The sequence below is a fragment of the Podarcis raffonei genome, chromosome 1 (genome assembly GCF_027172205.1).
Source record: "Podarcis raffonei isolate rPodRaf1 chromosome 1, rPodRaf1.pri, whole genome shotgun sequence".
Lineage (NCBI taxonomy): Eukaryota > Metazoa > Chordata > Lepidosauria > Squamata > Lacertidae > Podarcis > Podarcis raffonei.
Genome location: NC_070602.1, coordinates 93,577,625 through 93,604,145, shown reverse-complemented (window position 1 = coordinate 93,604,145; position 26,521 = coordinate 93,577,625).

Here is a 26,521-nt window from a genome sequence, read left to right as displayed (position 1 = left end):
GAACACATGCGCTTGGTGCTGATTTGACAATAAATAGAACAATTCAGCCAAGAGAATGAGAATGACAGCAGCTTGGAAGGTTGTCCAATGAGATACTACCTAGTTGCCCAATAAGCATGTATTTACATATTCAAGTATCAACAGTTCTGCATTCCTGATTCTGGATCTTCTGGACACATTGCCCTCTACCTTTTGTGTGCCTCAAGAAGTTCAGGGCAGCTTTACAGAGTTAAGAACATAAGAAAAGCTCTGCTAGATCAGACCAGAGGCCTGTCGATCCCAGCATTCTGTTCCCACAGTGGCAAGCAGAATCAGTAACAACATAGCCCTAATCACCCTGATTCAGATTCAGGAAGCCACACTGAATTCAATTGGTTTTACTCATTAGTGAGTGTGTTTAGCATTGCAGTTCCTTCAGCAATCTTGTCATTTAAACAGTCCTATCAACAGAGATTGGGTCTTACAAAGGAACATACATAACAAAACTGTCCCAAAGAACTTGCTGTCTGAATGCCAATGGCAGAAAGAGAAAACGGGTGCAAATGACAATCATATGGCAAACACTTTAACCTGCACAGAGACTTTTCCATGTTCAGAGCTGCTTGGGTATAGTGGTTCACCACTAAGAGCATTCAATCTTATCATGCAGCTAGAAACTGTTTCCCCCCAAGTAGGTTTTCCAACAGCATGGGAAGGAAAGTTGAGAGGTTCCAAGTGGCAATCTGCTCCACCCAGTGGAGTAGTCAACTTAAATCAGGAATGGGGTACCTGTGGCCCTTCAGGCATGGTTTAACTCCAACTCCCATCAGCCCCAGACAGCACAGCCAATACAGTGGTACCTCGGGTTAAGTACTTAATTCGTTCCGGAGGTCCGTTCTTAACCTGAAACTGTTCTTAACCTGAAGCACCACTTTAGCTAATGGGGCCTCCTTCTGTTGCCGCGCTGCCGGAGCACAATTTCTGTTCTTATCCTGAAGCAAAGTTCTTAACCTGAAGCACTATTTCTGGGTTAGCGGAGTCTGTAACCTAAAGCGTACGTAACCTGAAGTGTATGTAAGCTGAGGCACCACTGTAATCAGGAATGATGGGAGTTGAAACCTAACAACACCTGGAGGATCACAGGATCCCCATCTCCAGTTTTACATGGTCAGGTTTAAAGCATCCAGCATGTCTGGAGAGAGGTTATCTGTTTCAGAGAGCTGATTTTGGCAGGATGGAGCCATCCTGGATCCTGGTGTGCGTGTGCACGCATCCCTATGTCAGGCTTCGCAGAGCTTCGAAAACCTGAAAAATCTGCTCAACCAGAGAAGGCTGTGGGGCAATAGAAATGCATAAGCACATCATAGGAAGTGATGCATCTGCCATAACACCTTCAGCTCTCTTAAATAACTGTCTGTCTCCAGCCATCTGATTGTTCAAATCCACCGTCATTTGGCTGGTGTCTACTGGCTCCAAGACAACTGCAAAAGTAGTCATCACTGGGGAGATAAAAACGAAAGCATTCCCCTCTCTTTATTTGGTCCTTTACACAAGTGTAAAGAATGACACACACACACACACACACACACACACACAGGATTGCTTAATGAGCAAGTTACTTTAAGAATTGCCTTCCGTGCAATGCCATTGTTTCTGTTAACTAAGTAGCTGAACTGGGTTTTATCACCTCTTTGGTGCTGTCTGCCTCCAGCGACCGAGATATTTTTGGCCATATGTCTACAGGTCCTGCCAAATGTAAACAAAGGCTAAATGAAATTTATTGTAGCTAACAGAAGGCTGCCTGCCTGGGGTACTGGAGATGCAGCTGAAGCTCGGAGCTCAACTTGCCATACTGTTTTCCTACTAAAGCTGTAAAATTGAAGTAATGGGATCTTGATTTCCCCCCCCCTCTCTTCCATTTGGTGTCTGAACTCTGCAGAAGCTAACTAAGCACTTAGGTCACTGTCACAAGACAATGGGAACCTTATGTCACCATCTCCTGGTCCACATTTGAATATTCAAAGGTGAAAGAGGCATGACATAGACCTTATATTGCCTCATTCCCTGTGTCTAGTCGCACTCTATATTGAGTGTGCTGCCCTTTTGCATTGAAAGTTGCAAGGTGAAAAACATGGGGCGGAGGAGAGGATGTTCAGTTGCATGGAGGAAGTCCTTGCACTGATGGGATAACTCTGTTGGATGCAACCCAAAGTATTTAATAGATCTGAGGCTTGAGTTCCAGCAAGTCAACAAGATGGCCAAAAATTTTACTCTGCCACAAGGTTCTGTAAATTCTCTGTCCCCTGCAGTGCCTCCTATGGTCAACTAGAGCTTATGGATCTAAGCTGGCATGTAGACATAAGTAACTAGGTTGACTAGGACTATTGTTCATATATATATATATATATATATATATATATATATGTTTTAATCAGATAATTAATGTAGTATTTGTCTAACAGCAAAATGGCCAATTAGCTAATGGGTCCTTTCATCATAATTCTGATTTCTGAATGGCTCTATTTATATCTCTCCCTCGCTGTGTCCTTCAACAGACTGCTAAGAGCCAAGGAACTTGTTAAATCTGGAACAAATATCTCCATTTTTTGCTTTCATCATAATTAAGACAGGACAGATAATGCAGGAGTTGGGCATAGGGTTTGCTTAGCTGAGGAAGATAGGAAAAAGGCTCAGGGTCAATTTGTCATAAAATGACTTGGAACTGGGGAAGGCACTTTTAGCAACAGAACAACCCCTGCAATATCAACTGTGAGAACAAATTCCAGGAGTTCCGGGTAATTTAAACTAGGAAACAATTTTTATGACAATCATGTAGCTGCATTGTTGTTCATTTTCTCATATATCAATATAAATGTATTTGGAGAGAGAGCCTTTTTTAAAAAAACAAAGTCCTAATAGTCAATCCTCATCATTAAGCGATGAAAATATATCAAATTAGATTTCCGTTTTGCCATTCCCGCATTAAGGGCAATTTTATGGCAAGAAAAGCAAGATAACTCTGCCTCCAGCTACTGAGCACAGCAAGACTTGCGCTGAATTCGTAAAAGAACAGTAGGAACAATTGGCTTAATTGAGAGAAAGAGAGAGAAAGAAACAATTGGGTTTTATGTGGAGGCGATGGAAGCAAAGCAGAATGAGATGTTCTAATACCATCTCATGATTACATGTCAAAAGGCAGTTTAAGATGTCACAGGGCTTTGCTTGTAACTGGAGTGGAAAGTGAAATGACTAAGAGCGCTTTGGACAAAACAGTTATGTGCCCGGTGCTGATTGATATTCCTGAACGGAAAATGTGTGATGGGTTATGATTTTTGGAGAGAATCATTACATGCCAGGTATAAAGTAAGGGAAGTACAGTGTCTTGACATTTCTGAGTACAAAGTTTTAAAAAACAGTCGAGTGACCTTGATTCATTAGATCTCTTTTCAGAATCAATCCACCTGACCTAAATTTTGCATCATTAATCAGATTTCGGTTCCTAGATGAATCCTGTCAACGGCTGTGTGTCCTTGGTTTAGAAATCATTCGGCTCCATCTAGTGCAGGCTCCATCCTTCTAAGCCCACATAATCTTTTCTGAACAATCGCAGAGGAGGAGGAACCTGGTGACAAATTAGAGCCCAGGCTGTATCCATGCACATACCTGCAGGCAGTGCCAACCTATGCTAGGAGATGTTTCTTTTCTTTGCTTTAAATATCCATTCTTATATTATGTCCACCATGCCAGGCCCAGGTTTTAATTTCAAAACCTGAAAGGCACCAAGGCTCAGTTCTGCCTAGAAATGAGATGCACTGTCCACACATTTTAGAATGCTCTTTTCTTCTTCTTTTTAAGAGAAGTCATCCTGGAGGCAGAGCAAAATCCAGTGGTACAGCACATTCCTCACATGTTGAGGACCCCGGGTTTAGTCCTTGGCATCTTAAGAGCTGAGAAAGACACCCAGGACAACTGCTGCCAGTCAGTGCAGACCAGCCTTCCCCAACCTGGTGCCTTCCAGATGTTGCTAGACTACAGCTCCCAGAATCTTTGACCTCTGCCCATGTTGGCTGTGGCTGATGGGAGTTGTAGACCAACAACCTCTAGCCGGCTTGGGAGAGCCTGGTGTAGTCAGTTCTGAACTAGATAGGTCAATGTTCTAATCTAGTAAAAGGCAGTTTCCTAGGTACACAGTCTACACTGGTATATATGCAATGTCCACAGAGGAAATTCATGGTTGGGTAATGATAGTTGGCTCGGGAGGCCAACAGTAGGTGGCAGCAGAGCAAATGGCTGGCAGGAGAGTATAAGTTGCTGGCTACTTCTGATTTTGTTCCCATCTTCCTTCCTGTTGAGTTCTACAAAGCCAGCAGGGGTCAGCAAACTTTTTCAGCAGGGGGCCAGTCCACTGTCCCTCAGACCTTGTGGGGGCTGGACTATATTTTTTGTGTGTGGGGGGGAATGAACGAATTCCTATGCCCCACAAATAGCCCAGAGATGCATTTTAAATAAAAGGACACATTCTACTCATGTAAAAACACCAGGCAGGCCCCACAAATAACCCAGAGATGCATTTTAAATAAAAGGAGACATTCTACTCATGTAAAAACATGCTGATTCCCGGACTGTCCGTGGACCGGATTTAGAAGGCGATAGGGCCGGATCCAGCCCCTGGGCCTTAGTTTGCCTACCCATGTACAAAGGCAACACTGACAGGAGGAGGAGGAGGAGACTGACAGCCAGTGCTACCTCCTAGGGACTGGTAGTTAAGTAAGGAGGTAGGCAGGTAGAGGCTGACTGGAGGCAGGGGCTGAGCTTGGGAGGGCAGCACCCCACTTGCCTTATGGACCAGCCTCCACAGTCCTCCAGAGGGCCTGAACTCTTGCATGTGCAGCTTGATATTAGTACTGTATGTGGTGAGAACGTTGAACCCCCTGCCACATCACACCTGGAAGCCTGGAAGTTTGTGGACTTGCTCTTGTCATTCCCCCCCACCCCACAAATATTTTGAAGCTGTCCCTCTGCACCATGAAAGCACAATTTGAAATAAGTTGGGGGAAAGGAGATCGCAACATTTGCTGCATAAAATCAGGGAAGTTAATTAACCGGCTGGGTTTTTGTTTAACTTTGAGAAGCTGCGTAACTTCCATCTTCTTTGAGCTTCACAAGGCAAACCCAAGAGTAAAGCACATGCCTTTGACAATGAAACAGCTAAGAGCAAGAACAAAATGGGCTTTTGAAAGCTTCAAGCCCATGACAGCTGCGAGAGGGCAAATAATTCAGAGAGTGTCTTGGGTAAAATCAACTCCAATGACTTGATGCTTTGTTTCATCATTATGAACATAAAGGAGTTTCTTTTCTGTTATCAGCTGCAAGCCCTCGAGGGGATTCGTACAAGATTTGGTAAGAATAACACATTGGATTGAGATGGATGCAAATGGCAGCAGCAGCTAACTTGGAACAATAGAAAGGAGAGAGGGAGAAATCCTGCCCTATTTGGGGATAGAAAACACACAGGCAGGTATCAGAGTAGCTCATCTGTGCAACTCTTATATAATCACATGTGTACAAATGACCTGGAGAAAGATAAATCCAATACATCAAGATAGCCAGATGTTCTGATAAATGGCACCACTGTTAATTTGGGGTTTCTTTGAAATGGAACAACATTGTAAATGTAGTTAGCATCTATTTTATATCTTTGCCACTGCTTTAAGTGGTGTATCATCACTAAAATTGACCCACAAATTGTAGAGATTCCACAGTTTAAGATAACAAATGATTCAGAATCCAGCACAATGTTGGAAGTCCGAGATGTGACTCACCTTGTATTGTGGGCTGCTGTATCTGCATGAGAAAGGATAGATAGAGAGGGGAACTTTCAAGCTTCCTAAACTGTCCTTCTTCTGCTGATCTGTGTTGATCTTCTTTAGGTGTTAGAGTCCAGGGGTAGCAACCTTTTTCAGCTGTAGGCCGGTCCACCATCCCTCAGACCATGTGGTGGGCCAGACTAATTTTTGAGGGGAGGGAATGAACGAATTCCAATGCCCCACAAATAACCCAGAGATGCATTTTAAATAAAAGAGAGCCAGTGTGGTGTAGTGGTTAAGAGCAGTAGACTCGTAATCAAGTGAACCGGGTTCACTTCCCCGCTCCTCCACATGCAGCTGCTGGGTGACCTTGGACTAGTCACACTTCTCTGAAGTCTCTCAGCCCCACTCACCTCACAGGGTGTTTGTTGTGGGGGAGGAAGGGAAAGGAGAATGTTATCCACTTTGAGACTCCTTCGGGTAGTGATAAAGCGGGATATCAAATCCAAACTCTTCTTCTTCTACTCATGTAAAAATACACTGATTCCCGGACCGTCCATGGGCCAGATTGAGAAGGGAATTGGGCTGCATCCGGGCCTCGGGCCTTAGGTTGCCTACCCCTGTGTTAGACTGATCTTCTCAATGTCATTGACCTCACTTCTACTTCCTTTCCCTTCTTTCTTCCTTCTGCATGCCTTCCTCCTGAGAGCAGGCATATTTTGGATCTCTCTGCAGATGCAAGAGCAAACACCACTCATGGGTGTTTAGTCCTATCATAGATAGAACTAAAGATCCTTCCTATCAACCTGCATTTCCAATAATGAATATTTGCTTTCTTGTTTTCCCAAACCCAGAGTCTCAGTGTGACTGTACCTAGGAAAAGTGTGTTCCTCCAACAGGGATTCTGTTTCATTTCAGCTTCTGCCAGCATTCAACTCAAATACTAACACACAAGTTATTCCTGCACTGATATGCAGCATGATCATAAGGGTGTTTACCAAGATGTAAGCTCCATTGATTTCAGCGGGACTTACTCCCCATGTTTGTGCTTAGGACTACCTACAGCCTTATTTTGCAGGCAGATGGCATTTGGAAGTGATATGCATATGGCCCTGTGCACATTTATTTCCTAGTTAAGTCTCAAGACTCAGCTATACAGCTGCAAAAAATGTTTTAAATGTGTCATAACATGCAATACAAAAATGTGACACTAGATGGTGACAGTGAGCTATGGCAAATTCAATATTTTTTTTTCAAAACGTTTTTAAGAAAGCATTTTCACAGCTTTTTAAATATGTGTGTAGATTCCACCCAAGTTCGTTTACTCCCCTTATAAGCGTACTGTTCATTTGCATCAAAAAAATTTAATATATGGCTTTTCAGGCCAACAGCACTCAACCCAAAGGTTGCCCTTCCTCCCAAAGGATGAGGGGATTTGTGTAGATCCCATCTGAGGGGCTCCTGGCAGTCCTGCTATTCTTGGTTGCAATACTGAGACTGGGTCATGAGAGGGTTAACAGAACCAGCAGAATTTCTGGAGATTGTCTTGATGGCTCTGGCAGAGTGGTCAGCAACCCTGAAAACATGGCCTGTACTGGAAGTAGAGAGTCATTTGGGAATCAGGACTCGGTTGCCCAGCGGGGGTAGGGGGGAGTGTGGAAGAAGAAACCTTGTCTTTGGCTGAAGGTGGAAATACACAAAAGCCTGATTTGCTCTCTGCTAGAATCCAAACTAATAGCTTGGGTTAGTTATCGCAAACAGAGGAGCAAGATCTGTTGAAGTGTGAACGCTCAGCCTGTATGGGTGTGTAAATGAAACCATATATCACAAAGACACCACAAGCTCCCACTGACCTTTGTTCTTATCAAAGTGTACCCAAGGCATGCCCTGAGACTCTTCAGATCTCTTACCTCTCCGAGATTGGTATGTGTGTAACAGTGCATGAGACTGTGGCCTGTGCTTTGTTTTGAGTATGGGGGGTGGAGGGGAATGAAGCTAAGCTATGGTAACTCTTCCCCTCTAAATCTCTCATCCAAGCAAAGGTCTGTGCAATAGACCATGCTGGCAGCCATTTGCTTTGGTAGCCTGTGATGACTGAGAATCACCTCCAACCAAGCAGGAATGTGCTTTTGCATAGTGGAAGAGTTGACTCAAGAAACTCTACAACTAAAATGAAAAGGAAAACCCTTTCCAGGTTTTTTAAATTCTTCTTTCAACCATTGATGGCAACACAAGCAATGTTAAAATGTCATGTATCAGCAGATTCGGTTGGAAGAATAAAACTCTTGTATTAAAGCTAAAATTGTGAAGCAAAACATGCCATTGGAAGTTCGGCAGTGCCTTACACAATTCCATTGGAAACATCAGCTTGGGTGGAGGAACAGCAATCACAGCAATCTATCAGGATAGATTTGGTCAAGGAAAGCTAAAGAAAAGGTATCATGAAACAATCCCACACAGGAAATAATAACTAACACACGGAAATTGTTTTGGTAGAATTTGGTCTGAGATATATCGCCTTTGGGTTTTTAATTCTGGGATTCAGCAGATGAGAGAATTGGGGAGAGGGGGATTATATATAGTTGAAAATAATATGTCCAAGCTTGTTGACTTTATGAAAGGTGGACACATTTTAAAATATGATGACGTTAGGCACACGTTTCCAAATGTAGTATTTCCTTGTTTTGAGTAGTTTGTACTCAACTAAATTATAGCCCAAATAGACTCATTAAAATTAATGGACCTAAGTTAGTCATGCCTATTATTTTCAGTGGTTGTACTCTGAATAGGACTAGCACTGAAGACATTATGTTCAAACGTCATACCCCATATGTTCAAATAATGAGATCCTTACAGAATGTACAAAAGAAAGGCAATATCAATGCATGTCTGATTAAGATTGGCGGAAATCTTAAAACATTCTTTTACAGAAGGGTGATGTCTGAAACTTACAGTATTTTGATAAAAGAAGATCTAACTAAACCCAGCTTTAAATTCAAATGGCAGAGGGACATATATATTTGATAGGTCTGTGTTAAAATTCAGCTCTTTTGGGGAAATGCTGTGACTGTTTCATAGGGTCTTATTAAACCCTATAATTATACCACTGGGTTATGGGGTGGGTGGGGAAAAGATCATTTTCAATAATCTGATCTCGACACACATTTTATTGGCAAGCTTCTGGAAGCAGAGCAAGGTACAACACAGAAACTAAAGTGGGTTAAGGTATGGAATGTTATGTTAGCAAATAAGTTTGCACACAGTAAATATCAACAGGAAGGGGGGATCCAAGTGGAATGGAGGGGGAAACCTGCTGGCAGTAGCCCCACTCCTGAACAGAATTTGGAACAGGGGTAATTTACACTGGTTTAATTTCTCCAGCATCTTATACCTGGATTTGATGGTACAAGGACGCTGTTATTAATAAAATATCCAACCGAAAACAATTTTTATGTACTTCACTATAGAACGTAAACTTCCTTTCGGTAGGATGCCCTAAGTGCCAAGGGTCAACCAGATTCAACTCTTGCATGTACTTTTTTAGAGTTTCTCTAACTAATGAATCATTTTTTTTCATGGAGGTGTGTTTCTATCCAGGTTAGGATCAATTATTTCATTGAAATCACCTCCTATTATAAGTTTATCATATGTACTTTGACTCAGATGACTAAAACATTGCTAAAACATATTTTTGGGGATCTACATTTGGCCCATATATATTAATCAACATTATTACCATTTCAGCAATCTTCACACACAAAATTAAATAGCGTCCATTTTCAGCACTAACAACTTGTTGTATATCCACCCTCAATCATTTTTGTATCAAGATAGCAAGACCTCTAGCACTAGAAGTATAATTTGTAGTATATACCTTTCCCACCCAATCCTTCATTAACACCTTTTTGTCTTGTTCCAACAAATGTGTCTCTTGTAAATAAGCAATATCAGTATTTAAAGATTTTAAGTATTGCAGAATTACTCAGTGGTTTTTTTGGAATCTCTCAGCCCTTTTACATCTAAACTAACTAATTTCATATTGTATTATTAATTTCCTTTTGGCCTCTCTTATCTTGGTCATAAATCCAATATTCATTGTTACAAGGTTTCTTGTATATGAACCTTAAATACCTTACACTTATCCAGTGCTTTTTCCTAGAGGGACGCTGGGGTACGCATACCCCTAAACATTTTGTGAATCTAAGTTTGGCCTCATTGAGAGGCAGTTTTTCAAAATGAGTAGGAAAATGAGAGTATCCCTAAACATTTTTTTTTAGAAAAAAAGCACTGCACTTATCTATTTATATAATTTGGCTTTGTATACATAATAATAGTCATAACCAAGCAATTTCATTGTTATTATTGTTGAAGGGGGGGAATAAAGAATAAAAAAGTGAAGACAAAAAACAGAACAAAATAAGAAGAGACAGAGAAAAACCCCCAGCACATAAGTGTTACATAAAGAAAACAAAAAACAGATTATCCAACTTAACCAGTTTTGAAAATAAAAGAAAAATAAAAACAGAAAAAATAATCCAAGTGGAAAAAGTAAAAGAAAAATCATTACGTCCAGAATGAGCTGAGCTCACCATTTCCTCCTCCTTCTTTCCTAAAAGCTTGACTCTGACTTGTTAATATTTTTATTCAAATAGCAGTGGTGACTTTTGCTGCTTCACTAGTTCATAAACAGGTGATATAAAACGTTCTCTTGTTGTTTTTTTTCACTGCTGACTGCTTACACTCCAATCTATTGGCAGAACACCCAGACTGGCAAAATAGTATCTTCAACAGTGTATCCTCTTATTAGTTAGTTAAGGGAGTCATTAAAAGCTTCAGTTCCAGGGTGGGAACCAATTTTAATGAGAAATGCCTCTGCAAAATCTGGCTGGTTGAATTTGTGAGTTTGACCTGAATATTGAATACAAAAATTTCCTGGGAACTGAATGTAGTATTTCACATTCTTTGCCCTAGCAAGGGCTTTTGCTTTAACAAATTTAGAGTGTGCTTGAATCACATCCTTGGAAAAGTCCAGAAAGAGAGAAATATTCTTCTTTTCCCACTTCACTGGGGCTTCCATTGGTTTTTGGCGGAATTTGCATAAGAGTGCACCTTTATCTTGAACACGCACAAACCTGACAATTACTACATCTGAGGGAGCCCCCGTTCTTCGCCTTTTCACTGGGATTTTGAAAACATGTTCTATGTCAAACTAATGTAGAGTGGGCAGTTTCAGCTGGTCTTGTATATGGTTTAGGGTTTGACGCTGGGCCAGGATATTTTGTAAAACAGCTGTATTTGGGTCAGTCTGTTTATGCTTGGTAGCCTCTGAGTCAGCTTTTTTCGCATCAGCCATGTTTTTTTCAGCTGAAAAAAACATGGTTTTTTCAGTTTTTTCTGTCGCTTTTTTTCTTTCAGCAGCTCACGTGTTGGTAGACGTGGTGAATTATCTTAATTATTCTTGTAAAGAGACAGTAGAAAGTTTACTTAACCATTGATGTTAATCTAGAGCTGCTTTCCAAGTACAGTGGTACCTCCGGTTGCGGATGGGATCCGTTCCGAGGTCTGGTCAGATCCCGAGGTTTCCGCAACCTGAGGACCGCTTCTGTGCATGCACGCACGACAAAACCAGGTAAAATACTTATGGGTTTGCCGCTTTCACATCCCGAAGTTTACATAACCAGAGGGTTACATAACCGGAGGTACTACTGCATTTGAAAGCCTTTTAGTTAGACAGATCAAAAGGACGTCTCTCAAGGCTCCATTCCTAGACTGGAAGTCAGAGAACTTGGAGTCCTGCCTGAAGAGCCACTGCCAGTCACTGTAGAGATTGCTGAGCTAGGTGGACCAATGGTCTGGCTCTGTGTTCCTATGTTGATCCTGTGCAGACTTAAAGGTAAAGGTACACCTGACCGTTAGGTCCAGTCACGGACGACTCTGGGGTTATGGCGCTCATCTCGCTCTATAGGCCAAGGGAGCCGGCGTTTGTCCGCAGACAGCTTCTGGGACATGTGGCCAGCATGACTAAGCCGCTTCTGGCGAACCAGAGCAGCGCACGGAAATGCCATTTACCTTCCTGCCAGAGCGGTACCTATTCCTCTACTTGCACTTTGACGTGAGTTAGAACTGCTAGGTGGGCAGGAGCAGGGACCGAGCAACGGGAGCTCACCCCGTCACGGGGATTCGAACCGCTGACCTTCTGAATGGCAAGCCCTAGGCTCTGTGGTTTAGACCACAGCGCCACCCGCGTCCCTGAACCACCTGTGCAGACTTACTTGAGGGTAAGTCCCACTGAACACTGTGGAGCTTGCTGCGGAATAAGCATGCATCGGATCATGTTATAAATAAATGGCATCCTTTGCAAAAACACACTTTTAAAAAGAAATGGGGTTTTGGCTAGTATTGTGTAGCAAGTTGAGAAATATGGCCTCCAGCACACCGTATATTAACAACCAATCGCAGCTCCAGTGTATTGCGTAAGAACCCATGAACAAAGCCAAGGTTTCACTTTGTGCTGTCTCGTCATGTCTTGATTCATGTTTCAGTTACATTGTCTCAAGCTTATTATGTTTTGATTCATGCCTTCTTAATTATTTTTTTAAAAAAATGTAATTTACTTAAATTGCACAGCATAATTACCAGACTCTTGAAATTTATGGCAAACATCTCATTGTGTCATTTCAAATGGCACTAGCCCAAATACAGACTTGACACACAAACTGACGTGATTCTTGAATGGATGTATAATTTTGCACTCACTGCAAAATCTTGATTTTTTTCCCCAGCTGAGGAAGTGTAGCTTTGTTGATAGAACTCACTGAATCATCACCTCCAAAGCAACTGTAATGCAAGTAGGAAATACATAATGATATCTTAAATGCTTTCAATTAATTAATTTGTATTGCATTTGGATCCTGCAGATCAAAGTGGTGTGTGTAGGGCCCTTCTTTTCTCTCTTTTTATCTTCAAAACAACCCTGTCAAGTGATTTAATGCTCTAACCATTATACTACACTATCTCTCGCACCAAAGTCTCCGCTTCTCAGTTTTCACTGAGCTCTGCCCCCAATCTTCTTTTCAATTTATTAGTCACTCACTACATAAAAAGTCCAAGTAACTTACTCAGTTTCAAGAGCATCGGAATTTGGGAAGCCACCTTATAATTAGTCAGACCACTGGTCCATCTAGCTCAGTATTGTCTACACTGATTGGCAGCAGCTCTTGAGGTTTACAGATGTTTACAGATGTGGTGACACTCCCAGACGAATCTGGAGATGCCAAGGATTGAACCTGGTCCTTAGCCATAAAGCATAACATAAAACTGTGGGATAGGGCAGACAGTGCATTGCAGTAAATAGAGTTCATTGACCAGGCCTAATAAAACTGCAGCAAAGACTTTGGAAGCAAAAGCATACCACCAATATAAAAGCCCTACGAGCCATCAAATGCCTGGGAGACGAGACAAATTTTAACGAGCGCCGAAAAAATGTCAAATGATGGCGCCAGGCGGACCTCCCTGGGTTCAAACTAGACATTACCTTAATTGCAGGGTTAGCAACTGCATCAGGAGATTTGTAAAATTTAATTCTAGGTGTAGAGGGGCCCAGTTTTCGTCTGGACTGCAGCACACAGTGAAGGTAGGTCGAACCCTTCTCTCTCCAGTCTGGCTTCTGACAAAAATGCACACCCCACAGTGCCTTGGAGACGAGGGCAGGGGAACAGCCACATTGGCTACTCTTTAACACAACAGTCATAGCTAGATGAGTATATAGCCATTAGGAACAAAACACCTACCATTAAAGAATGGTTGTGCAAGTTATGAGATAGAGCAATTATGTCAAAATTGGCCTGTTAACATAAGAGGAAATGAATGAGAACAAAAAATAGATGCCTTAAATAAATAAATTCTCTTTATTGCCAACAAACTAGCATTTTGACTATTATTATTACAATCTACGCAGTATTCAATAGGCAATTTATTGTTAATTATATACCCCAAAACATTTTTAAAAAACAAAAAACCACACCTTCTTGATACACAATTCATTGCCACAGTTGCAGGTTTGATTCCCATATGGGACAGCTGCATATTCCTGTACTGCAGGGGGTCAGACTAGATTATCCTCAAGGTCCCATCCAGCTCTACAATTCTTTGATTCTATGATTTCAGCTGGTGCAAAGCACTGCAAAGTAGGGCTGTGAGGAGCTTGGCTGAGAGGAAATGTAGCTGAGGAGGAGGTATAGCCAGGGAAGAGTCTCACGGACCAGATAGAGAGGCCTAGAGAGCTGCATTTTATTATTTTATTATTTTTATTATGCATTAAAACTGTAAACCTTGCTTCTCCGGCAGATCTCAGCGTGGTTCACAACATAAAATTACAATATAAAAACCACAAAATGCATAGTCTTTGGGGCCTTAGGCCTCAGGTTCCCCATCTTTGCTTTCCAATAACATCTCAAGGTAAGGTGTATAATACAAAACGTTTACCCCTTTTTTTTCCTGGGCTCTAAATATAAAGCCCCGCACATGGTGCCATGTGCACCCTTGATGAGGACAGGACAGGAGTAACAGCAGCCTTAACAGGGCAGCAGCTTCACAGTCATAGATCCACTCTAGGATGAAAGAGAAGCTGAGGTAACCAAGTTCCTGGATGTTCCCGGAAGCCAGGGCTGGTCCCCGTGAACAGCCAGCTTCTGACAGTTAGCTGTCTCCTGTGGCGCCTTCTTCCTTTCTCCCTGCTTATGATGAATGGGGCTTCTGACAAATCTGCATGAGCAGAACCGGCAATTTTGCAAGCCGCCACAAAATGTTTCAATGTGAGTTGGCAAATGTGGAAGGGATAAGAAAAACAAACTCTGCAGGATCTGCTCATAGCAAGCAATGGCAGATGACACCTGTACAACAAAGCAGCCAACATGGGCATAAGGATGGAAATTTATTTAGCAGGATTTATATACAGCTTAATGAAACATAAAACAAAGCACTCAAAGCATAAAACAACAGAAAACATTGATAAGAAAATGCCTGTAAAATCATCGGGCTTTAAAAAGAAGCAAACTGTCTAGGGGAGGGAATTCCAAATTGCAGCCTAGCCTATCTCACAGGGTTATTATGAGGATAAAATGGTGGGGAAGAGAACCAGATACCTTTCTTGGCATGGATAATAGGACACAAATGGATGGGGTTATCCTACCTCTGAAGAAGCAGGTACATAGTTTAGGCTTATTTCTAGACCTATTCCTGTTGCTTGAGGCTCAAGTGGCCTTGCCTTGGTGACAGAGAACGCCTTCCATCAGCTTCAGCCAGTGGCCCAGCTGCCCTGTCTGGAGCTTCTGCTGTCTATGTTTCTAGGCTAGATTACTGTGTTATAATTGGGGCAGCCCTTGAAGATGGTTACTACAGCTTCCGCAGAATTCAACAGCCAGGTTGCTGTCTGGTACAAGACAGCCTAAGCATATAAAACCAATTTTGACACAAATGCAATAATCCAATAACACCACACACAGCCCCAAAAAGAGCCGCATTTTAAAAGGTATAGGATGTTGATTAGGTCAGCCAAAGGCCTGGTTAAAAAAGAATGTTTTTGCCTGGGGCCTAAAGGTGTGTGATGTAGGCGCTAGGCAAACTTCCCTGGGGAGAGCGTTCCACTGCAAAGAAGGCCCATTCTCATGTTGCCGCGCTCCGGATCTCTTGAGGAGGAGGCACACGAAGGAGAGCCTCAGAAGATGATCTCAGGGTAGGTTCATATGGAAAGAGGCGGTCCTTGAGGTATTGCGGTCATGAGCCATTTAAGGCTTTATAGGTCAAAACCAGCACTAGGACTGGACCTGACTTCAGATGCTGGCTTTGCCTCCAGGCAAGCACACCTCAGAGACTCTTCTGGTTGGCTGGCCTCCCACTCTACTGAGCTCTGCCCATTGCAGCTCAGCAATGAGACTATGAAAAGGGCTCTTCTTATGTTCTTATTGGGGAGCGACACTGCCTCAGAAGGCCTCAGAAGATGATCTCAGGGTCAGGGTAGGTTCATATGAAAAGAGAAGGTCCTTGAGGTATTTTGAACCAACCAAAGCCCTGCATTCAGTGTTTGAGTTCCATCTTCAAGTGCCTTTTCCAAGGGAGATGTGGGGAGTGACAAAGCACAAATGCAGTGGGGAGAGGAAGGGGATGTGTGGGCCGCCCCAGGTGTCATCACTGAGGGGAGTGACAAAATAACAAAAATATGAGTTTTAAAAAATAATTTTTTAAAAATTGGGCTCACAAAACTTTTTCGTTCAGTCAACAAACATAACAAAATGCAGCTGGCATTGGGCAGCACACCGCGGGGGCCGGCACTTACCTCTGGGCCTGCAGCATGCCTGAGCCACCGTCTCTCCTGGGAGTGACATGGTGGCTTGGGCACCTGCAGGCTCCACACTCCCTGAAATGGCAGTGTGGGGCTTGTGTCTGCCCACTGCCTCTCCCTCAGCTGCCCTACAGCTGAGAGGGAGGCAGCAGAGAGGCTCCATGCAGTGTGGCCTGGCTAGGGCAAAGGCCTCTAATATACCTGCTGGGATTGACAAGGCATCTGACCTTCACCTGAATCTCATAACTCTGCTATTCACTCTACTATTCAAATTAGGCCCCCGTGTTTTTGTTACAATCCCCTTCTCAATTAAGTAATGACTTTAAATCTAGAATTTAAATTCTCAAAACTTTCTTATTTGTTAATTCGAGCTGCTCTCACTTCATTACAAACAGTATTTCTACCTGCAACACACTTGAGCAAACCAGCTCCTCTTCCTTTCACGGATATTTTGTTGCCATTTGCAACTCTAGCTGCCTCTGATGAGTCATCATTTAACTCTTGGTGGAAATAATTAGCATCACACATCATGTGCATGGAAGTTGCCGAACCAATTAACCAGCTAGAAGGGTTACTGTTAATAGCATCAGTTTTCCTATAACTTGATATTGCTGGATAGTTCTGATGAACTGCAAAAGCATTTTTAGTTTGCTTTCTGTTGCCAACCTGGAACTTTTCTTTATTAGTGCCACTTTGTTTTGTACGATTCATTGCAAATGAAGGAAAACAACTTTTCTGATTGTATATGTTGATAATATAATTTTGGTTACTGAGAACAAACAAGATTGTACAAAAACAAGATTGGGCGCAGGCCTGGCCAAGACATAGGTGTCCTGACTGTGACAAAGGTGACCTGTGTGCTTGCTTGCTTGCTTGCTTGCTTAATTAACAGCTGTTGGGAACTTCAAGGTCCCTGCTCTCCCTTCTTATGGTCTTTGTAATGGACCTGGAGACTCCAATAGAGAGTATTCCATGTCAAGAAGGAGGCAAGTGGGTACTCTATCAAATGACAGGGCAGTAGCTACACGGAGCAGGGCCTTTTCACTGGTGCCCATTGTATACCTTGCTCTTCCCAGACCTGTTCTCTTTTGACCTGTATTTTGGAGATTTATAATTTAGGAAGAGTTTGGAATAACTGGTTGACAAGTCTTATCAGTCGCTGACGTATGAGAGGGTTTTATTTGCTGCTATTCTGGGCTTCTGGTGCACCAGGGTTTACACCAGCGTAAGAGAGTTCGCCAGGATTCCAGAAGGGATACAATTTATGAGCTTTCTCCATTATCTGCACAGCAGGGGGTGTTCAGTCCACAGTGCAAAGGCAGAGCTGAAGCATTCCCTGTTACCTGCTTTCAGCAATAGGGGTCGCTGTTTGGTAGAACCCAATTGGTTAGCTGTCAGATTCTAGAGCTTCCTATTGGTGGCTCTTAGGTAATTCACAAAATACATAAAACACAGTGTTCATTCATAAAGCAGTAACATAAATCTCCATTGCTACATATTGGGTGTATATTTCAGCCGTTGAACGTACAGGTGTATGACCATGCTATAGTGTAGTGCTTATGTGACTGAGAATAAAAGGTGGCTGGACTCATTGTCTCAGGATTTGGGGGGGGGGAGAGGTGACAAAACTGATTTCCAATAAGTGCCCCCCTTTACTTCCTTAACAAATCATTGAGTCTGTACTCTGAATGGTGACACCAGGGACCTAGAAGGTGAAGGGCTTGTCAGTCCAACCCTTGCACAGTCTCATCAGGGCTGACCTTAAGGCAATTGAAGCAATTTGGCCAAATTGGGCCCTGCAGGCCGCTTCTAAGGGGGCCCCCCGCACCAGGATTTTATTTATATCTATAAGATTTTGCAGACTTTGGCTGTGAACTGGGGGCCTACAAAAGAAAAATCCATTGCACCCCACTGGTTCAAATTGGGTCCCTGAGTCTCATAATTTATGGGCCTGAGTTGCCCTGCCCTTGCATGAAGAAGAAGAAGAAGAAGAGGAGGAGGAGGAGGAGGAGGAGTTTGGATTTGATATCCCACTTTATCACTCCCCTTCAGGAGTCTCAAAGCGGCTAACATTCTCCTTTCCCTTCCTCCCCCACAACAAACACTCTGTGAGGTGAGTGGGACTAAGAGACTTCAAAGAAATGTGCCTAGCCCAAGGTCATCCAGCAGCTGGGATACCTCACACAGTCTTAGGTCATTCTGGCTCTAGAAAGACATGCAAAAGGTTCTGTTCCTGGCATCTCTTTATAGGGCTGGGAAAAGCTGCCAGCCTGTGCATACATTACTGAGCTCACTTTTAACTTGGCATTTCCCACATTCCTAAAATCATATTGCCTGACAGCCTATCCCAATATTGCACCACCTTCCTTCAAGCTTTATGTGCCTGTAAGTTTTTCCTAAAAGGGTAACTGGCAGCGTTTTTGCAGTGTGTGTGTGTGTGTGTGTGTGTGTGTGTGTGTGTGAATTTGCAGGGAGGAACTGTTAAGCACACTTTCCCACTCCGTACAGTCCTGGTCCAAATCAGGCCCTCACACACCATGTTTTACAACAGAGGAAAGCGACAGGAGAACTGCTCATGCTGATCTGCTTTGGTCTCATCTGGTTTGGCCCTAAGGTGATGAGAGCCTATGGAGGCCAGAGCTCCTTTATCTTTAATGGTTATTTAGAAGAGGAATTTGAAGGAACCGCAGATGTTTTCCCCTCTGTAGCACTGTGACATGACAAACTTGGCCTGCCGCATCCCCCTTTTCAACGCAGTTATTAAAAAGGTGAGGAAGAAGGCTTGTCTTTGGTTTACTGCCTAGTGGCTAGAGATGACAGTGTCGCTGCGCCCTCCCTCTCCCCCACTACTCCCCTCAAATGCAAACGATGAAAATTAGACACTTGCCTAATATTTATCTTTCAAAACGCAATGTTACTGGAGGAGTCATTTTCTTCATTCTATCTATCAAAATCCCTTGGAAACACTCACAAGGGAGTCTTTGAAGACTCTTCTGTCTTCTGCTAATGTGTTCTGTTTATCTTCAGAACAAGCCACTGAAAGCCTTATGCCTAAACACAGATCTTTGGACAACATACAGGACCGGAATCTGGACTGCATCTTATTCGCCAAATGAATTTTTATATCCCTTAAGTACATTTCAACTCGCTGTCTGCATAGAAGTTGCTAAAAGCTTTAAAATGCCATTAGCAGCCACAATAATCATTTTTGGAAGGTCAGCTGTTTGCTATGCAGAATAGGGGCTTTTTTAAAAAAAAAAATCCCCTGCCCTCCCATTTTATTCTTTCCTATGACTCCAAATATAAGGAAGTTCCCCTTAAACAAAAAACAAAAACAAGCCAGAGCCCGTACGCTTAATATACTTGCCACTTAACTTGATCACAAAGGGAATCAAGTGTCTTTGAACCATTGCTAGAGCAATCTGCTTCAAAGGGCCAGTGCAGTGTTGGATAAAAAAGAACAGCTAAAATGTATAAGATGAAAACAAATCTGTGCTGGAGGTGTGGTAAAACAGAGGGGACACTTATACATGTTTGGTGGACCTGTGAAAAAATCAAAAGCTTCTGGAACATAGTATATGACGAGCTTTAAAAATGTTTAAGTATAACTTTATGAAAAATACAGAAGTTTTTCTACTTGGGGTAATGGACACAGGTATAGCAAGAGAATATCAGAAAATATTTCTCTATGCCACAGGAGCGGCAAGGATCCTAATTACATACTCAATGTGCTGCCCAGATGCTAGCCAAAAAGGCAAACTAGGCTCAAGCTGAAATTTCTCAGAAGATAAGATTCTTGAGAAATGCAGTTTGGAAGAACTCAAAAGCTTGCATACAATTTTGTGACTTTTGATTGGCCTAAGTTTTGCCCCCAGTGTGGATTTTGGAAAGATCATGGTGTAATCTTCACATGAGAGGCAGCAGAATTCAGCCTTTAAACCAGGCAGATTCATGACTTCTATTTACAAATGGGCTCTGTTCACCTAGCATCACCTTCCATCAAAGTTATGTGTTACATTCAACAGAAGTAAAAGTTATCAGGCTTGTTCAAGCTTGAGAGGTTCATGTTGGATTATTCAATACAAATAATCATCTCTGTTGAAATTCCAGCTGTTCTTTTTGCAACCCTATTGCAAAAGAACGTCAAACAATTAAAACCCCAATACTTTGTCGACATTAATTCAACATGTGTGGACTCAGTAAACAACCGACAGTATGCCAATAGTAGTAGGCCATCATCAATATCTTTTAAATAAAGGAAAATGACTGTCAGCCATCGGGGCCATGTGATGGAAACAATAAATGAAAGTGAATGTTCATTCAAAGAATGATTTTGTCTTCAGAATATTTCAGTCATGTCAGCTCCTTCTCTATTATCCAGGACAAATTACTTTGACAGCACTATCTAGTCTTGACATCTGAGTTGTCTCTATAGCCTATTATAGTTTAGAACAGGCATAAAATATTGTTCAGACAGTATGGTTAGTCTAAAAGGGAGAAATTTAACTGCTTTGAAACAGCCTATTAGGAGATGAACTCTCAAGTTTAGCTGCAGGCAGAGAATTAATCCAGTGCTTTTTTTAAAAGTTCTTAAACTGCAGCCCTTTTTTTTTCTTTTCTTTTTTTTTGTCAACCAAATGCCCTTTTCATTTTGAAGGATGTAAAATCTGAATCATCATTACAAATTTAAATGCGGCAATTGGAGGGGAAAATGCAATTAAGGAATTAGGGCACATTACAGACAGGCTTAACATACCAGGTTCTTCCACAAATATAAATGGTGGGAAGAAGAGACAAAGTTTGCCCCCAAATCCTGCAAACAATTAAGTATCACATGTGATTTTTATTTCTACTGTATCTAAATGCCCCATGGTTTGCAAAGTCATTCTCTGTCGATTGTTTTAGGCAGGTTTCTGTTGTACTGGGAACTTCCCTATGGTTTTACTCTTCAGACTGTACCACAAGAACTAATAATAGCATCATGCTTTTACTGACCTCACTTCAGTGTCTTTTGAATGATCAGGAAAGGGGACAGGAGTCAGGCCTGGAACATTTTGGCACTAGAGGTGGGAAATCTAAATGGCACCCATCCTCACATGAGCACACTGCGTCCTGGACAATGCAGACAAGCAGCACACAATCTTCACAGGCTGCCTCTTCCGAGGGAAATGAAAGATGAAGGACCACATGAACACAATAAGCAACTGTTTGATTTTATATACTGTATTAAGTAAATTGCAGCCACAAAGAATGATGGATCCAAACCGGGATTACAACACAGGAAGAGGTTTTTAATTGTCGTTGTTCACCCACCCACCCGTCCTGTCTGCCATGGTTCAGTTCTAATGCCCCATTGGCTGTTAACTGCATCAGGAGGAAAGCTCCTACGGTTTCCCCATAGGAACACCAGAAGCTGCCTTATACAGAGTGAGACCATTGGTCCATATATCCCAGTATTGTCTGCTTTCCGTGCACTGCTCTGGTTCGCCAGATGCGGCTTAGTCATGCTGGCCACATGACCCGGAAGCTGTACGCCGGCTTCCTCGGCCAATAAAGCGAGATGAGCATTGCAACCCCAGAGTAGGTCATGACTGGACCTAATGGTCAGGGGTCCCTTTACCTTTACCTGAAGATGCCAGTGAGCCCCACCTGGGACATTCTGCATGCAGAGAAGATGCTCTATCACTGAGCCATGGCCCGTCCCCAGAGGACTCTACCAAAAGACTGAAGGAGGATCTGCTATGGTTTTCACCTCTTCTTCCTCAAACACTTTTAAATGCCCATCTCCTTTTGAATGTCCCAAGGCAGCAGGAAAAGGAGCCAAGATCAATAATATAATGATTATTAACTCACATATTATCTCCAGCTTCCATCAGCTCCAGCCAGTGGTCAAGGATGAGGGGAACTGTAGTCCAAAAGGGTCTGAAGGGCACCAAGTTGAGGAACGGTGCTAACAGAAATGCTTGTTCTATTAACATTTGGGATCATCCTCCCGGTAATCTCTTTCCCTTGTGTGCTGGATTACTGCAAAATATTACTAGATCTGTTTTGTTCTTTAGCTGCAGAACTTATTCCACCTCATGTTTAAAGACAACAACTTATTTTTTGTGCTGTTGTTTTGTTTGGTTGATAATCAGAAAATCTCCCATTCTGATCATCATTTGAATTCTCTCTTTAAACTGCTCATCTTCGTAGCTCTTCAACATTTTTCTTTGGTTTTCGCTTCATCGTTAGATTGTCATTTATCGAGCCAAGCTGGGAGAATTCTTTTAATTATGACATTTTTCATGGATGGGCCTATCGACCCAATTAAGTATCTCTCCTAATTAAAAGGAGAGGCTATTTTTGAAAAATAAAAAGTCTGCTAAATTTAAAATGAAACGCTTGATTCAAAGAAAATAAGGATAAAAACTGATGATAATTATGTTTTGGTTAATTTTTCCTCCTTATTTATTTAATCTTAATGCACACATAGTCAAGGACTCATCTGCACTGTACTTCTAAAGTGGTATTTTAAAGAATCTTTGGGAACTGTAGTTTGTTAAGAGAACTGAGAGTTGTTCGGGAACCCCCATTCCCCTTACAAAGCTACCATTTCCAGAGTGATTTAACAATCAATCCCTCTTACCAGTTAAATAGAAGTTATGATTTCCAATATGTGGTATGTGTATTTTATGAGTTTGTGAATATTATGATTACTAATAAAGGAATAAGACAGTCCGGCAAATTACATCCATTGTCTGTTTGTTTATACAAATAGCAATGCTAGGGCAACCCACCAACATACACATTGCACTGGGTGCATTTATGGTTAGTTACGGCACAGGACAGGAGACTTTTCACTCAATGCATAATTGACATAGAGAATTCATTGCCACAAGAGGAGATAATGGCTGTGACCTTGGATGGCTTTAAAACACTGGTGTAGGCGAGCAGGGCCAAGTAAGCTTCTGGGGGAGCTATTTGCCAGTCCTCTGTATGCATTTCTCAGAAGGGAAACCTGTTAATTAAGCTAAGAAGAGGAAGAGGTAGGTTACAGACGAGCATGCATGGCTAAGGGTTAAAAGGGTTTCATTCTGAAAAATCCCCCAATTCCTTTGTCATGCCCCAACCAAAAATGTCACAAAATATCAAGCAAGCTTTTTTTAAAAAAAAATTATTAAAATTTTACACCAAGTTTTAGCATAAGCAAAAATTCAAATTACATTTTACATTAACCCAACTCCCCCCCCCCCCCGCCCGACTTCCCTCAACTTCTCTTTCTGGTTTATAGTGTAGCACCCTGCTTGTGGTTAACGCTTAGCTGGAATGAAATATTCAACGCAGCAATAGAGAAATTAAAATAATAATTTATTTGTCTGACAAATAAATAAGAGGCACAGTGGTATATGGTTACCAAGCTCTGGCCTGGCCTCCTGCCATTATGGCCAGCACTTATATTCCCTCAGCTCAGCCCCCTTGCTCCTCCTTTGGCTGCCTCTGTCCAATCAGCCTGGTTAAAATTCCTATTGGCTGTTTGCTAGAACCAATCATAAAAGATACACCCATTTCCTATTACCTTTTATGGGAGACAAAGAGCTATATTTCCTTCTATTTATAATTGGCAAATAAGTAGTCATATATCTTACATTTACCTCGACCAGGCACCTTAATTACCAGATAACCTTTTGCCCTAGACTAGGCGCCTTAACTAACATTTCACTTTTTTCCCTATTGCCCTATTCACTCCAAAACAGATGGCTAATGGTTCTAATTTTTATCTGAACAGATCTTTTTGTTCACCTTCCCACACATTATCAATGAAAGATCTCCTTCTTTGGAGGTCATTAAGCAGAGGCTTGACAACCATATGTCAGGAGTGCTCTGATGGTGTTTTTCCTGCTTGGCAGGGGTCTGGACTCAATGGCCCTCGTGGTCTATTCCAACTCTTCTATGATTCTATGATTTCTTACTTTCTAAATCCTTTGCATAATTACATTTAAGCCAATATTTCATACATAACATATATAGATTTTTAGAAGCAAAGATCTTGTCTAAGTAAAAAGGAACTTAGTAAAAGCTAGGTTCTCTAAGTTCTCTAAATTCTCTGAAGCTTCAAAGCAGCTTCAGAGAGAAGCCTCTTCCCTAGCCAGCTGCTGTTTGTATTAGCTCTTGCCCTTTTAACCTTAGGAAGATGTGGCTCAAGTTTAATGGGAGGCACAATAATTATTACTATTTAATTGTGTTTTTGCAACCTTGATTGTATTCTATAATTTGTATGGTCAGTGTGACCTTTTGGTCCCAGCCTGTTTTATGACCGCAATAAACCAAAGGGGCCTCTGACAAAGACCTTGCCTGCTGGTTTCCTGCCTCGAAAGAAACATTTGTGAATTTAAGCTCATTTTTAGAATACAGGAATCTGATCAAAATATAAGCCTTGATTAAAATGCAGGCTATGATCAGATGCCTCAATAGCATATTTATTTCTTCTGCTTATAATTTTATATGCCTTATGTACTAAAATTAAAGTTGTACCTTGTCAGTCTGTTCTTAACATTTTAACCTCATATTTATATTTTCTATTTATGTTTGTCCATTGTAAGTGTATTGCTCGAATCCTGCAAGTGAGTTCATTTCAATGCATCGTTTCTGTATATACATCATAAAAGGTTCCCAATCTTTTCTGAAATCATTGTTGTCCTTATCTTTGAGTCTCTCAGTTAGCTTCGCCATTTCAGCTTGTTCCATCGACTTTTCTAAAATATCAAGCAAGCTTTTGTGTTGACCAGAAGCCTTTCATGCATCTGGGCTGCATTTGTGGCCAGGTGCTTCTTGGCCCTTTTCCTTGGCCTGCCAAACAGGCCTGTTGTTTGCGGCTTGCATTTTCTTTGAAATTTGGAGGTATTCCATGCTGTTATACGGTTTGCCCTGTGCATATTTAAGGAGGCGCAGACAATCACGGCTCCCTGACAAGTGGCCCTAAGAGTTAGCTTCTAACAGGTTACAAAGACACAGGGAAAGCAGAACCATTTGTGTTTGTACTTACTGTTTGTTTAATCACATTTACCTCACACACACACCCTAAAGAGCTCAAGGTAACACATGGTTCTGCCGCCCTTTCTGCCGTATTTTACCCTCACAACAACCCTGTGAGGCAGTTTGGACAGAGAGGATGACTGGCCCAAGGTCACCCAATGAGCTTCATGGCCAAGTGGCAATTCAAACCCTGGTCTCCAGTTCTCTGGTCAGAAGTAACATTCACAGTTATGATCTGTGCTTCCCAAACGACATCTTCAGAAGTTAGAACACAAGTGTGGGCAGACAAAGTATCCATCACGCTGCTTCTTCTACTGATATTTCTTTGTCAAATTCGACTAGCTCTTGGTATTTCAGTTTACTAGACCACCACACACGCAGCCACCCAAACACGTTACATTGTCGGATCAGTTTGGAGAGTAACTTCTTAAATATTGAACTGTTCCCGATCTCGGGTGTCACTTTTCGTTGATTAGTTTAAGGGCTATGCTCAGTTTGTTTAACAACCTTCTTGACACTGAACAAACAACCCAGGAATGGGAGTCATTTGCAAAAGAGGGGGGGGGGAACAAATACAGGGGCAAGGACAAAACTGTCAGCAAAATAGGAAGAAGGATCCTATTAAAAATGACAAAATAATGCCCCGTTCTTAAAAGGAAGTCTATGGACATTGGCTTATCTGCATTCAAATAAGACTTGAAAGCAGAGGAAAGTTAAAAGTTTTCATTAGCAGTACAGTGATACCTCTTAATTAGAATTCCTGGAGCATATTAAATGGTATTTAGTTTCTACCTCAATGCATCATTTTCTGTTAAATAATTGATCACAGCACAGAGATTGTGTTTGTGGAATTTAAGAAAGTGATTAGGCCAGAGAACATTTGGGGAAGGCGGGGAGGAGGGGGAATTACATCAATAACATAAGTGTTATGTCAGCATGACTCAGTGAACAGCATTTTCTGCAGGGCCAGAAGGGATTGTGGGATTAACCTGATGGGCAAAGTCGCATGAACTCCCGTTCCACACACAAATCCCAAGTGTTGCATGGGGGTTGTTAGTCACTACAGTGGTACCTCTGGATGCGAACGGGATCCGTTCCAGAGCCCCGTTCGCATCCTGAAGTGAACATAAGACGCGACTGTGCATCTGCACATGCACAGGTCGCATTTCACTGCTTCCACGCATGGACATGATGTCATTTTGAGCATCTGCACATACACGAGCGGTGAAACCCGGAAGTAACGCACTCCGTTACTTCCAGGTCGCCACGGAGCAGAACCCAAAAATATTTAAGCTGAAGCATATTCATCCCGAGGTATGACTGTATCTATGTTTTCAGTGAGAATCATATCTCAAGCCTGAAGCTCCTCGCACACATAGGC